A 13,267-nucleotide genomic window follows, 5' to 3' on the forward strand; every position below is an offset into this window, starting at 1 on the left:
TCTGCAGAAGGATATAGACAGGTTAAGTGACTTGGCAAAAACTTGGTAAGTGAATTATCATATGAGAAAATGTGAGGTTATGCATTTTGGCAGGGAACATTGAAAATATGAAAATTATTTAAGTGAAGAAAGACTGCAGAAAGTTGCATCAGGATTTGGGAGTCCTTGTAAATGAATTACAGAAAGCTACTGTACAATTTCAGCAGGCAATAGGGAAGGAAAATGCAATGTTGTCCTTTGTTTCAAAGGTAAGTATAAAAGTAATGAGGCTTTGCTGAAACCATGTAAGACACTGATCAGATTTCATCTGGAATACCGCAAATATTTTTATTACCTTTATTGGAGGAAGTCCGGAGAAGGTTCACTAGGTTGGTCCTGCGTTTGGGGGGATTTTCTTGTGAGGAGAGGTTGAGTGGGTTGGGCTAACACTCATTGGAGTTTAGAAAAATGTGAGGTGACCTTACTGAAACATATGAGATCCTAAAAGTTTCAACAGGGTAGATGCTGAGAGGTTGTGTTCCCTTGTGAGACAGCATCATCTTAGAGTAAGGGTTTGCACAGTTAAGGCAGGGATGAGGAGGATGAGGGATTTGTGTTTTCTTATTATTTCAGGCAACTGTCGAATCATTAAGTATACTCAAGACTGAGACAGACAGATTTTTAGTCAGTAAGGGAGTCAGGGGTTATGGGAAAAAGTCTGGAAACTAACAAAGAGGACTATCAGATCAACCATAAATGGTAGAGCAGACATGATGGACCAAATTGCCTAATACTGCTCCAGCATCTTATGGTCTTATGAAAAATGGCACAATTTGGTGCAGTCCACACACAATATGCAAACCAATCCGCCCAACAGTTCTTGCATGCACATTTAGTGCCAGTATGACTCATTGGGATAGACAGCCTAAAATTCTATAACTAAAAGAGCTGGATCTTCTGTTATTGGTTTGCCAACATGCACAAATCTACAAAGGCTCATGAGTGAAGCACAGAAAGTTCTGGAAAAGCTCAGCAAGTCTGGCAGCATCCATGAAAAGCAATCTGAGTTAACATTTAATGGCTTGTGAGTGCATGTGAGAAATGTCGAACCTAGCAGTTCCAGGATCAGGTGGAGCCTCTACATCCACACAATGTTCCATCCTCTGCTTGGACAAAAGTGACAACAGACCTATTGCCAGCTCATGGTGAAGACTACATCCTTGAGATGGATTGCATCTCTAAATCTCCCATTGCCTAACAATTCAGCAAAACTGTTGACACACTGAGCACTCTTTTCAGTTCATTCATTGTCCAGGATTGGATAGCATCTGACAACCAACCACAGTTCACTGGCAAACTATTTCAAGACGTGCATACTAATTTGGATTGATATATTGTTCTTCATAGCCAACTGGTGTGGATTGGAGGGGAGGGCCAGTGAGGACTGGAGGGGAGGGCCGGGGAGGACTGGAGGGGAGGGTCGGTGAAGACTGGAGGGGAGGGTCGGTGAAGACTGGAGGGGAGGGTCGGTGAGGACTGGAGGGGAGGGTCGGTGAGGACTGGAGGGGAGGCTCAGTGTGGACTGGAGGGGAGGGTCGGTGAGGACTGGAGGGGAGGCTCAGTGTGGACTGGAGGGGATGGCCGGTGAGGACTGGAGGTCAGTGTGGACTGGGTGCTTAGGGTGTGGATGTTGTGGATTCTGGATCAGGCAAACAATTATCTAAGCAACTAAAAGATTTCTAAAATAATAATGATCTTTCATTCATTAAACAGCCAGCCAGAAAGTAGGAGGTCAGAATCCATCACTCTAGTCCAACAGTAAAACAAATTATCAAGTCTGTCATACATTTAGGAGTTGTTTTGCATGCTAATCACTCATAAAATGTACCATATCAATCATGGACTAGCCATAGGGCAGCATGGTGGTTCAGTGATTAGCACTGGTGCCTCACAGCACCAGGAGCCTGGTTCAATTCCAGCCTTGAGGGCAATGGTCTGTGTGGAGTTTGTGCATTCTTTCTGCATCTGCGTAGGTTTCCTTTGAGTGCTCTGGTTTCCTCCCACCTCGTAAAGATGTGCAGGTTAGGTGGGTTGGCTATGCTAAATTGCCCCCAGGGGTTTACAAGTGTACAGGCTAGGTGGGTTTAGCCATGGGAAATGTGTAGTTAGAGTGGGCTTGAGTAGATGCTCTTTGGAGGGTTGGTGCAGATGCGATAGGCTAAACAGCTTCTATCCACACTATAGGGATTCTATGGCCTTTTACCACAAAACTTAAAATGTAAAGTTATATAAGGGTGCTTGGAATTTAAACTGGGAAGTAGCGTACACACCTGGTGTAACCTGAGTCACCACACATTCAGGTTTTACATTAAGCACTTAGTCAATATTCAGCTTCTATATAACCTAGTGGTGATCTTTCCAAATATAAAAGTTTTTGCAGAACTGGGAAGAAACTGTCTCTCTTCCTGCCCCTGACCCAGTCTCACTGGCAGCAATCAAGTCAACATTTCCCAATAAAAATAAACTAATCAGGTAGTTCTAGGTCCTCCATCTCATACTTGGCATTCTTTTTCACATGGCTATAGGTTCAATTGTGCAGACAGAGGGGAAACTGAAGCAAAAACAACATGTGGAATGCATCAGTCTCATAATTTTCAACATGAGCGGCTTGTAATAGGCCTTTCTTATTGCCAAGCACAACCTCTGTAATTCAACAAATTATACAGTGCCCCTGAGAATTGTCTGTGCGCAGCTGTTTGGCATTTGTGTGTGTGTGTGTGTGTGTGTGTGTGTGTGTGTGTGTGTGTGTGTGTGTGTATGTGTGTCTGCCTCTTTGTGTGTGACTGTGTGTACGTGTGTGTATCTGTCTGTCTGCCTATCTGTGCCTATGTGTGTGTGTGTGTGTGTGTGTGTGTGTGTGTGTGTGTGTGTGTGTGTCTGCCCCTTTGTGTGTGACTCTGTGTGTGTGTGTGTGTGTCTGTCTGTCTGTCTGTCTACCTGCCTATCTGTGCCTGTGTGTGTGTGTCTGCCTATCTGTGCCTGTGTGTGTGTGTGTGTGTGTGTGTGTGTGTGTGTGTGTCTGCCTGTCTGTCTGTCTGCCTATCTGTGCTTGTGTGCGTGTGTGTGTCTGCCTATCTGTGCCTGTGTGTGTGTGTGTCTGTCTGTCTGTCTGCCTATCTGTGCCTATGTGTGTGTGTGTGTGTGTGTGTGTGTGTGTGTGTGTCTGTCTGTCTGTCTGCCTATCTGTGCCTCTGTGTCTGTGTGTGTGTGTGTGTGTGTGTGTGTGTGTGTGTGTGTCTGTCTGTCTGTCTGTCTGTCTGTCTGTCTGTCTGCCTATCTGTGCCTCTGTGTCTGTGTGTGTGTGTGTGTGTGTGTGTGTGTGTGTGTGTGTGTCTGTCTGTCTGTCTGTCTGTCTGCCTATCTGTGCTTCTGTGTGTGTGTGTGCGTATACGTTTGTGCCTGGAGGCTTCCCACCACTGGAGTTCTCCAGGTCAAACTAGGACAATGGGCTGGTCTTGCAGTAATTGGATTGTTGCTAGTCCCTGCAATAATTAACTACTGAGAGTATTTACATATCAGCTAAGGCCACACACGAGGCATAAACAATTGAAAGCCTCGCCACACTTGCAGATAGCCAAAAACGTAGCCAAGTCTATACCCAATCCACACGTACAAAAAAATTGCTTAACTTCTGTCATTTTGTTCCACGTTGAGACTGTACCATCAGGCTATTGCCATCCCCCAGCTGCCTTGATACTGGGTAATTATATGAGATAGTGTGAAAGAATAATGACTGTTAGCTTCATATCTCTGCTGGTTATGCTACCGTGGCCAGGGAGAGGGTGTTGGTGGTCTCTTGAACTATTTGAGATGCTCAATGGCTGTTGGAGGCCCTCAGTGCACCATTACTGTTGTTTAGTAATAGGGGCAAGGGGGTGTTCATGCCAAGTCCCAAGGCTTCTGGGTAAACCCTGCCCCACACTACTGCACAATGCCACAGCCTTGCCAGGCTCCCACTCCTCCCTGACACCCTCTCTCCTGTACCTAATAGATTGGCCTTGACGAGGGCACCCCCGCATGTCTTGAACTTCATACACCAGCAATACCCCTACTCATAGGCTGGTTGCAGTTCCAGTAATCACCACTTCTCCTGGTGTCACTGCTGTAACTGCTGGCAACTAGGCATCTCCTTGTCCAGAAGCTCTTGGAGGTGAAGCATCCTTTCTTTTCTGGGGAAGAGGGGTGACTGGGGGCAAAACCCCCAAGCAATTTAAAGTGACTTCCCAAGTCTATGAATTTCCAGCTAGTGGGCAGTGACTCAAACAAAGCCTAAAATTCAGCCCTACATTTCAGTCATTGCATAGAATCAGAAACATATTCATAAAATGCAAAACCATCAAAAAGACCAAAGTCTCTACCATTTTTTTCCTCAATTTTATTGTCCTCTGTTTTATACTGACCCTCTGGTGAATATAAGCAGATCCCTCAGACTACAAAAGCAAAAACACCAACTGCAGGGAAAGCTCAGCAGGTCTGGTCGCATCTTTTGGGAGAAAGCAGAATTACACTTAGAGTCCAGTCACCCTTCTTCAGAACTAATGCCTCTCTACTCTTTTAATAATCTGCTGAACACAGTTACACACTGTAATCTAAGTGCTAAAGTTTCAATACAAGTTTACTATATCTTTCCGACCTTCTAATCCTTCCGCTCAAGAAATAAAACTTTATGCTTGCTTTGCATTTTCATGGCTTGTTAAACTGCGATGCAATGTTTAGTGATTGGTTAATCTGTGTACTGAGATCTCTTAGATCCTTATCCAATCTACACTTGCATGTTTCAAATAATAAGTAATGTTATATCAGCATTGAACTTTATTTGCCAATTACTTGCTCATGTTGTTTATTTTAATGATCTGTTGTAGTTCTTCTCAGTAGTGAATATACTATCTTCCAATTTAGTGCCATCTATAAATTTAGAAATTGCATAATTTCAGAAGTGGGGATACTCGGCAATGATTGCACAATGAAAAGCACCATTCACAATTCCTCAGATCCTGGAGTTATCCGTATGCAAATGCAGCCTGACCTGAACAACATCCAAGCTTGGGATAACAAGTGGCAACAAGCATTCATTCAAGCAAGAACAGAAATTGCTGGAAAACCTCAACAGATCTGGCAAGATCTGTGAAGCGAAATCAGAGTTAATGTTTCAGGCCTGATGATTCTTCCACAAAAATAAGTGTTAGGCAATGACCATCTCCAACAAGAGAGAATCTAACCATCTCCCTTTGGCATTCCATGACATCTACATCTATGAATTCCCACTATCAGCATCCTGAAGGTTACCATTGATCAGAAACTTCATTGAAGTGAACAGGTTTGCCCATAGTGTGTGTCTCAAGAGCCTTGCAGAGGTCTCATGATGACAGCAAGTGAGAAAAGATACCTCTATATGATTCCTTTCAATCCAAACATTGAGGGTCAAAATTCCACTCCTCAGGAATGGATGTCCCACTCTCAAGATTGTCTGGCAGCTCTTGGAGGTGCAGGTACAAGAATTAAACAATAGACATGGCTCGGATGACAGGCACTTGCACAAAGATTGAAAGTGGGCATCACATCCAGGTAAGTCTCAATGCTTTTTGAGAGGAGTCGAATTGTGCATGAGAATAGGGCAAGGTCATAGGGGAGCAGATTTTGGAGTTCGAGGCAATGGAGTTGCAATCTAAGCGGGGTGTCCTTTGGGCATTGGGGCACCTTGTAAAAAAACATATCTCCCATCCTTCCTGGCCTTTCATCAACATTTGTGAAGAAATGGCCCGGCCATGCTCACCCACATTGTGTTATGATAGCAGAGGCAGAAAGAGATCCTCAAATGGACAATAATGAAATAGTCATTTGGTACAACAGAACTAGAGTATTTCTGAAAAAGACACATTGTGTTGAAGATTTTGACTTGCACTCATCAGGACAATTTGCACGAAATACCAGTAAAGAGGAAAATCAGCATTACTACTGTGTGAAAGACGTGTATTGATGGGTTGGCAGGTAGAATCTGATCAGTGGAGGCAATGGTTGATTGTGTTGGTTTTCCCCTTGAATTGGTATTCTTGTGAATTGTCCTGATGAAGACAAGGTGAAAAGTGTCGATAAAGTGCGTCTTTTCTCAGCAACAGAAAATAATTGGCCCCTAAAGTGCCACGACATGCAATGGTGGGCGAGTGGCTGTCTTACATAGTCCTCTGTATTATTGCAATGGGATGGTCAGAGAGATGGTGCCCTGTAATCTAGTATGTGTTTTGAAATCCCTGCTTAGCAAAAATGCCCCACAGGGAAGTGTAAAGAAAGGCTGTAAATTCCATCCTGCTACTTTAATACTCCATACCCACATGCCAACATTTTGCTGGCAGTTCCAATGGCTTGCTGTACTTGTATGTTAATTTTCTGTGGTTATATACTAGGATGCCTGGATCCCTCAATAATTAGCATTCTGCAATATTTTCCTCATTTAGATAATATTCTACTATTCCTCCGAAGTCCAGGAATATTTAAGCTATCACCAGTCCTCTGGAACTATACCATTTTCCAACAAATTATTTCTGCACTTGGACTTGCACTTGAATACTTAGGACTTGGAAACAGATGAAGGAGTAGTTGTCTCATTTGAAGGAATTTGGCAAGAATAACATTAATGATTATCATCATGGTATTAGATCTATTTGGTGATGTCTAAAATACTTGATTTGACAACACTATTAAAGCACAAAGCTCATTTCTGAAAATGGGTCCTGACCCGAGACATCAGCTTCCCTGCTCCTCTGATGCTGCCTGGCCTGCTGTGTTCCTCCTGCTCCACACTGTGTTACCTCTGACTCCAGCATCAGCAGTTCTCACAATTTCCTGCAAACAACTGATGTATGCAATTTGGATTGTCTCAAAAGCTTGGGAAAAGTTAAGGAATTAATTTTTCTTCAGAGGGTAGTGGATGCAGTAGTTTTAAATATCTAATTCAGTCAAGATTTACAACAGCTATATGTCATGAAGATTTTTAATTATATTACATGCAGTGGTCAAAAGAAGGGGATTAGTCGTCTTACAATGGCAAACAGCTTGAGCTGAGCTCAGTTCCTAGGTAAGTCAACTGAGACACAGCTTTTGAAAATTGCTTAAACATCCTCTCAACATTTTATTTTGGAGTTGTAGACATGGTTTATAAAATTCCAGCAAAGCCACCCTTTGTATGATGCTCTTAATCATTCAACAGCTTCTGTTTTTATATTGCATGTTTGTGAGTCTGCCCTATTTCCTTGTCAGCCAAGAATTATATTTGCTGCCATTTCACTCAGCTCGATTGCCAGAATGCCAAATCGCCCTCCAAGAATCTAACTTTGGAAGAACAACTTTGTTACCGTGCCAGTAATTTTCCTTCTTGTAGTTATTAATCAGCTCCAATCAGTTCAGATTCCTGGTTGACACTTCTGCTTGCTGATAGCTTTTTGCAAGATGAGATGTGCAGTGACCCGATCATAAACATTTGGCACTTCATGTGAAAAGAAGCCCTATGTCTCAGAAACTGTACCTGCTCACTACACACTCAGAGATACCATTTTGATCTTGTTCATGCAGTCTGATCAAGTCCTTAAACTTAAAACAGGCCTGTGGTTACAGTTAAGCTCTGTCAATATTAAAATAAGTGGATGTACTATATCAGTTTGAGGGAGAACTATTTCCATTGTCACCAAAGATATGTTATTATAGATTAACATTGCAGGTTGCCCCAGTAATTTTGTTTTTCATCTTAAAGTTTGCATTCTGACATTCAAGTTTCACAACACTCTCAAAGCAAATGGCTGCACACCACAAGATTACTTCAACCTCTGCATCATCACATTCCAGAGTGATGCCTTGCCATTGTGAAGTAAAGTAAGGTTGTTCTACTAAGGCACGATTTAACATTGTGGAGATGGCTGATACACTCAGGTGTGTTTATAATTTATTGCATAAAATGATTTAATTGAAGATAAGATGAGGCAAGTTTTTATTTTGATGGGCTAATAAGGATTCCAGTAATGTACACCACCTGTTGCAATTTGAGAATTTCTAGGTGCCTTCAACAAAAAAAAGGCAGAATTCACAGACCAGCTGTGAAAACAAACTAGAGAGTTTCTCTTTCCTTGTTTGACATTTAATGTCAGAGTAACTGGTGCTGAACTGGCCCTGTCTTACAAAGCTTATTCTGAAGCACAAGTTGCTAAATTGCTGTGCCTCTGTAGATTTTAGGGCCATCATTAAATTGATTAGATTTTTTGTCACATTTTAATTTTCAATATAGTTTGTAGGCTTCCATTAAAAGGTTAGATAGTGATAGGAATACAATGTATCAAAAACTGGTGCAGATCACACTTTATAACAGACCATATATCTTCATTTAAAAAATGACTAAAATATTTTGACATCAACCATCATCATTGGAGGTCCCTTGCAGATGAGGATGACTCTCAGGGTGAGTCTGTAGGTGGCTATACAGATGTGGCTACTGCAGGTGAGGGTCACGGGAAGGGTTGGGTGGGGAATTGGTGTGGCAATCTTTCGCTGTTTTCACTTGGTTTCCACTTTCTTCCCAACAGCAAGTCTCAAAGTGCTTGACGCCTTCCTGGATACTCCTCCGTCACTTTGGACAGCCTTGCGTCAGTGATTCCCAGGTGTCTATGGGAATGCTGCACTTTGCCAGTGAGGCCTTGAGGATATCACTGAAGCACTTCCCCTGTCCATCTGGGGCTCGCCTGTGGCTTTGAAGCCAGGAGTAGAGCTCCTACCCTGTGTTAGCCATGCAGTCAGCATACCCAACTCATCGTAGCTGATGAAGGATGGTCAGTACCTCGATACTGGGGATGTTGGCCTGGTGGAGGACGTTGGTATTGGTGCGTCTTTCTTCCCACAAAATTGCAGGATTTTGCTCAGGCAGCGTTGGTGGTACTGCTCCAGTAGTTTAAGGTGTCTGCCGTAGTCAGTACACATCTCAGAGCCATACTATAGTGCCAAAGTATTTATTCGGAATGACAAATCAATATACAGAATTAAAGTAGTATGGAAAAGCAGTACGCAGAATACGTAAAATAATTCCTAATGAGCTTACTGCGATTCATTGCAAATTTAAAATTGAATATCGACTATAAGCTGAATAATGTGTGGTATTTTTCAGATACCAGGTCTGGCAAGATGGTATATGAGTATGCGGTTATATTCCACACACCAGTATAGAATCCTGGCAGTGTTGGCATCTGAAAAATACCACACATTACCCAGCATGAAATCTATATTCAGTTTTAAATTTTGCAAAGAATCACAGCTAACTCATTACGAATTATTTTACATACTGCTTTTCCATAGCCATCTGATTTGCCTTGGGTAGATTGGCTGCCATCTTTGGGAACCCTGCAGCCCAATGGTATCAATGTGGATTTCACCACCCTCAAAATCTCCCCTCCCCCCACTGCATCCCGAAACCAGCCCAGCTCGTCCCCACCGAACCTAACCTCTTCTTCCTCTCATGTATCCCCTCCTCCAACCTCAAACCGAACCTCCATTTCCTACCTACTAACCTCATCCCACCCCCTTGGCCTGTCCATCCTCCCTGGACTGACCTATCCCGTCCCTACTTCCCCACCTACACTGACCTCTACAGACTCCATCCCCGCCCCTTTAACTTGTCTGTCTCCTCTCCACCTATCTTCTCCTCTATCCATCTTCGGTCTGCCTCCCCCCTCTCCCTATTTATTTCAGAACCATCTCCCCATCCCCCTTTTCTGATGAAGGGTCTCAGCCCAAAACATCAGCTTTTGTGCTCCTGAGATGCTGCTTGGCCTGCCGTGTCTATCCAGCTCCATATTTTGTTATCTCGGATTCTCCAGCATCTGCAGTTTCCATTATCTCTGTCTGCCATCAATCCGTTTTATTGGTATTAGTCTTAAGTTACTGTTACAAAATGAAGAAGGAGACCCACACAAAGTCTTCAGTTGAAGATTGATTCAATCTCGATAAGTACAAAATTTTTTGTTGCATAACCATGAATAGTTAGTTACTTTACATCCAAGATACATTATTTTCTCTCATGCGCATATTACTGCTATTGGAAGATTCTGGCACACACAGCTAAACTGGTCAAACACTGGATAATAGCTTCCAGAAGTAGTTCTTTATATTTTGATGGGAGGAGCTTATCCCATGATCTCAGTTCAGGTTCATAAGTGCCTGAAACAACAGTGTCCACACATTTAAGGTGATTAGCAAAGGAAGAAAAGACAGCATGCAGAATGACATAGTTAGGCAGCAGGAGGTTTAGATCTTGAATGTGCTGAGAGTGTGGTGAAGACAGGTTCCATCATAGATTTCAAAAGGGAGTTGGACAGGCACCCAAAGAGAAAAGCACCACAAAATGACAGGAAAAGAACGGGAAAATGAGGCACACTAAACTGCTGTAGCAGAGAGCCATCACAGACTCAATTGACCAAGTGGTCTCTGTTATGCTGTTCTCTGATTCTGTGCTATAAAGTGACCATAACAGAAACGCTCATTATCCCACAATGCGGCTGGGTCAAGATTCCTAAAGAAAGACATAAATTATGGAAAAAACTGCACAGAATTTCTGCACTGTCTACCATCTGGTCTGGAATAAATCCTCCATATGGAGCCCATCAGCTGAACCACATGGTGTAAATAGATTTAATGTCAGTTTTGAGCAACATGTACTGGAATGAGACAGAAACCCACGACTACATCATCATTAAATTCTGCAACCTGATTAATGCTGGTCATAGTCTTTTCATCCTGATTAGATGAGAAATCCATACTGTGAATATCCTGATAAAATAAATGAACATCTCACAGAACTTGTTCTACTGCAGAAAGTCATAGATTCAATGGTCTTCAGAAAAATTCAGCTGCATTTGCCAGTACTGTTCCCATTCTGTGTGGAAAAAGTATGATTATGAATTATTTAACATCCTTGAGGTAAATACCTAAGTGACACGAAATGGGATCATCTCAAGGCAGGATTAAATGAGCAGTTGGAGATGATACTGAAGAAGTATATAGTTTGAAATTTTTTTTGACATTTATGAATAAACCGTGCAGCAGTAGATGCTGCTACTCAACTAAAAGGAATTGCAAGAATGTGGTGAAATGTTGGGTTTGACAACTGAATTAAATTGGGATGTATGTTGGGAGCCAGTAGGTTGCAAGTTCAAACAAGACAGAGTATGCTCTGTGGAACAATATTGAGGCAATTCAAGCATACTACTTTACAACTTCAGTAAAGTAACTAAAAAAGGAAAAAACTACACTACAGACATACAGTTGGTAAAATTGTCCCCTCTTGATTTCAATAAAAATTTATACATAATACAAATAAATTATAAATTTACATTATAAACATATAATTTGGCTGCATTTGCAAGAATTGCAAGAACACTAACTTGCATTTGTACAAAGCTTTTAATATAATAAGGTGCTTCCCATAAGCATTAAAAGGCAAAATTTGATACTGAAACACATGGATGGTCTTAGCACAGATGTCCAAAAGATTGGTCAAAAAGATAAATTTTTAAGAAGTTTCTTTAAAGAGGAGAAAAAAATAGATGGAAAGGTTCACAGAAGAAATTCCAGAGCTTACAGCTCTGAAAACCAATGGTACAGCTACCACTCGTGCAACAATTATAATTGAGGCACTCAAGAAGCTGGAGTGTGATGTGTGCACATATCTCAGAATGGCAGAGGACTCAAAGGGGAATTGATATTTAGTTAATGAAACCAGTGATTCTTGATATTTGAAAAGTCAAACAATGTCAAATCAAATAGCATAAACGATGAAAGCAAAAGATGTTGTTCAAGGAATGCTGGGTTTCTTGGGAATGCTGCACATGATGCCAAAACTTGTAGGATTTTGGGTCACTGTCAATCTAATGCCCCTTCATAAGTGCCCTTGAATTGAGTAGCTCACTGGTCCATTTCAGAGGGCATTTAAGAGTCAAACACATTGTTGTTGCGGGCCTGGAATCACATAGGGGCCGGACCAGGAAAGGATGACAGATTTCCTTCTTTAAAAGACCATAGTGAACCTGATAGGTTTATAGAAAAACTGATGATAATTTCATAGTCAGAGTCACTGAGGTCCGCCTTCCTTTCCAGATTTAGTGCCTAACTACATTTAAATTTCATCATGGGAGGAATAAACCCTTGCCAGGTGATGTTAGGCTGTTGTCTGATTACTACTACAGTGTCATAACCACTGTAGCTTCATGTCCTGTCAAGTTCCTGGACTATTGACTGAATAACTGCTACTTTGTCCACTTTGGAGACTGTGGGCCTATGGCAGACTATGATTTGACATTGGGTGAAGGTAGTTTAAGCTGCACTAGACAGTGATCTCCTACCCACACCAACCACAAGATTTGCCATGCTCCTGGCTTATGCTCTGTAATGAGATGACCACTGGTAACTACACAGGAAAAGCTGACCCGCCCCGAGCAGATATGACAGGCACCCTTGGGGCCGTCACTAAATTATACTTCAGAACTGAAAAATCTCCCCGTGAAGGATAGTTAGAGCCCACACAGAGTAAGATCGGAACTGGAGGGGTAGGTCATGCCTTACAAACCTTACAGAGTTTTTTGAGGATGTGACTAGAAAAGTTGATGAGGGCCGAGCTGTGGATGTGGTGTATATGGACTTCAGTAAGGCATTTGATAAGGTTCCCCATGGTAGGCTCATTCAGAAGGTCAGGAGGAATGGGATACAGGGGAACTTAGCTGCTTGGATACAGAATTGGCTGGCCAACAGAAGACAGCGAGTGGTAGTAGAAGGAAAATATTCTGCCTGGAAGTCAGTGGTGAGTGGAGTTCCACAGGGCTCTGTCCTTGGGTCTCTACTGTTTGTAATTTTTATTAATGACTTGGACGAGGGGATTGAAGGATGGGTCAGCAAGTTTGCAGACGACACAAAGGTCGGAGGTGTCGTTGACAGTGTAGAGGGCTGTTGTAGGCTGCAGCGAGACATTGACAGGATGCAGAGATGGGCTGAGAGGTGGCAGATGGAGTTCAACCTGGATAAATGCGAGGTGATGCATTTTGGAAGGTCGAATTTGAAAGCTGAGTACAGGATTAAGGATAGGATTCTTGGCAGCGTGGAGGAACAGAGGGATCTTGGTGTGCAGATACATAGATCCCTTAAAATGGCCACCCAAGTGGACAGGGTTGTTAAGAAAGCATATGGTGTTTTGGCTTTCATTAAC

Source organism: Stegostoma tigrinum, chromosome 17 (assembly GCF_030684315.1).
Source record: "Stegostoma tigrinum isolate sSteTig4 chromosome 17, sSteTig4.hap1, whole genome shotgun sequence".
Classification (NCBI taxonomy): Eukaryota; Metazoa; Chordata; class Chondrichthyes; order Orectolobiformes; family Stegostomatidae; genus Stegostoma; species Stegostoma tigrinum.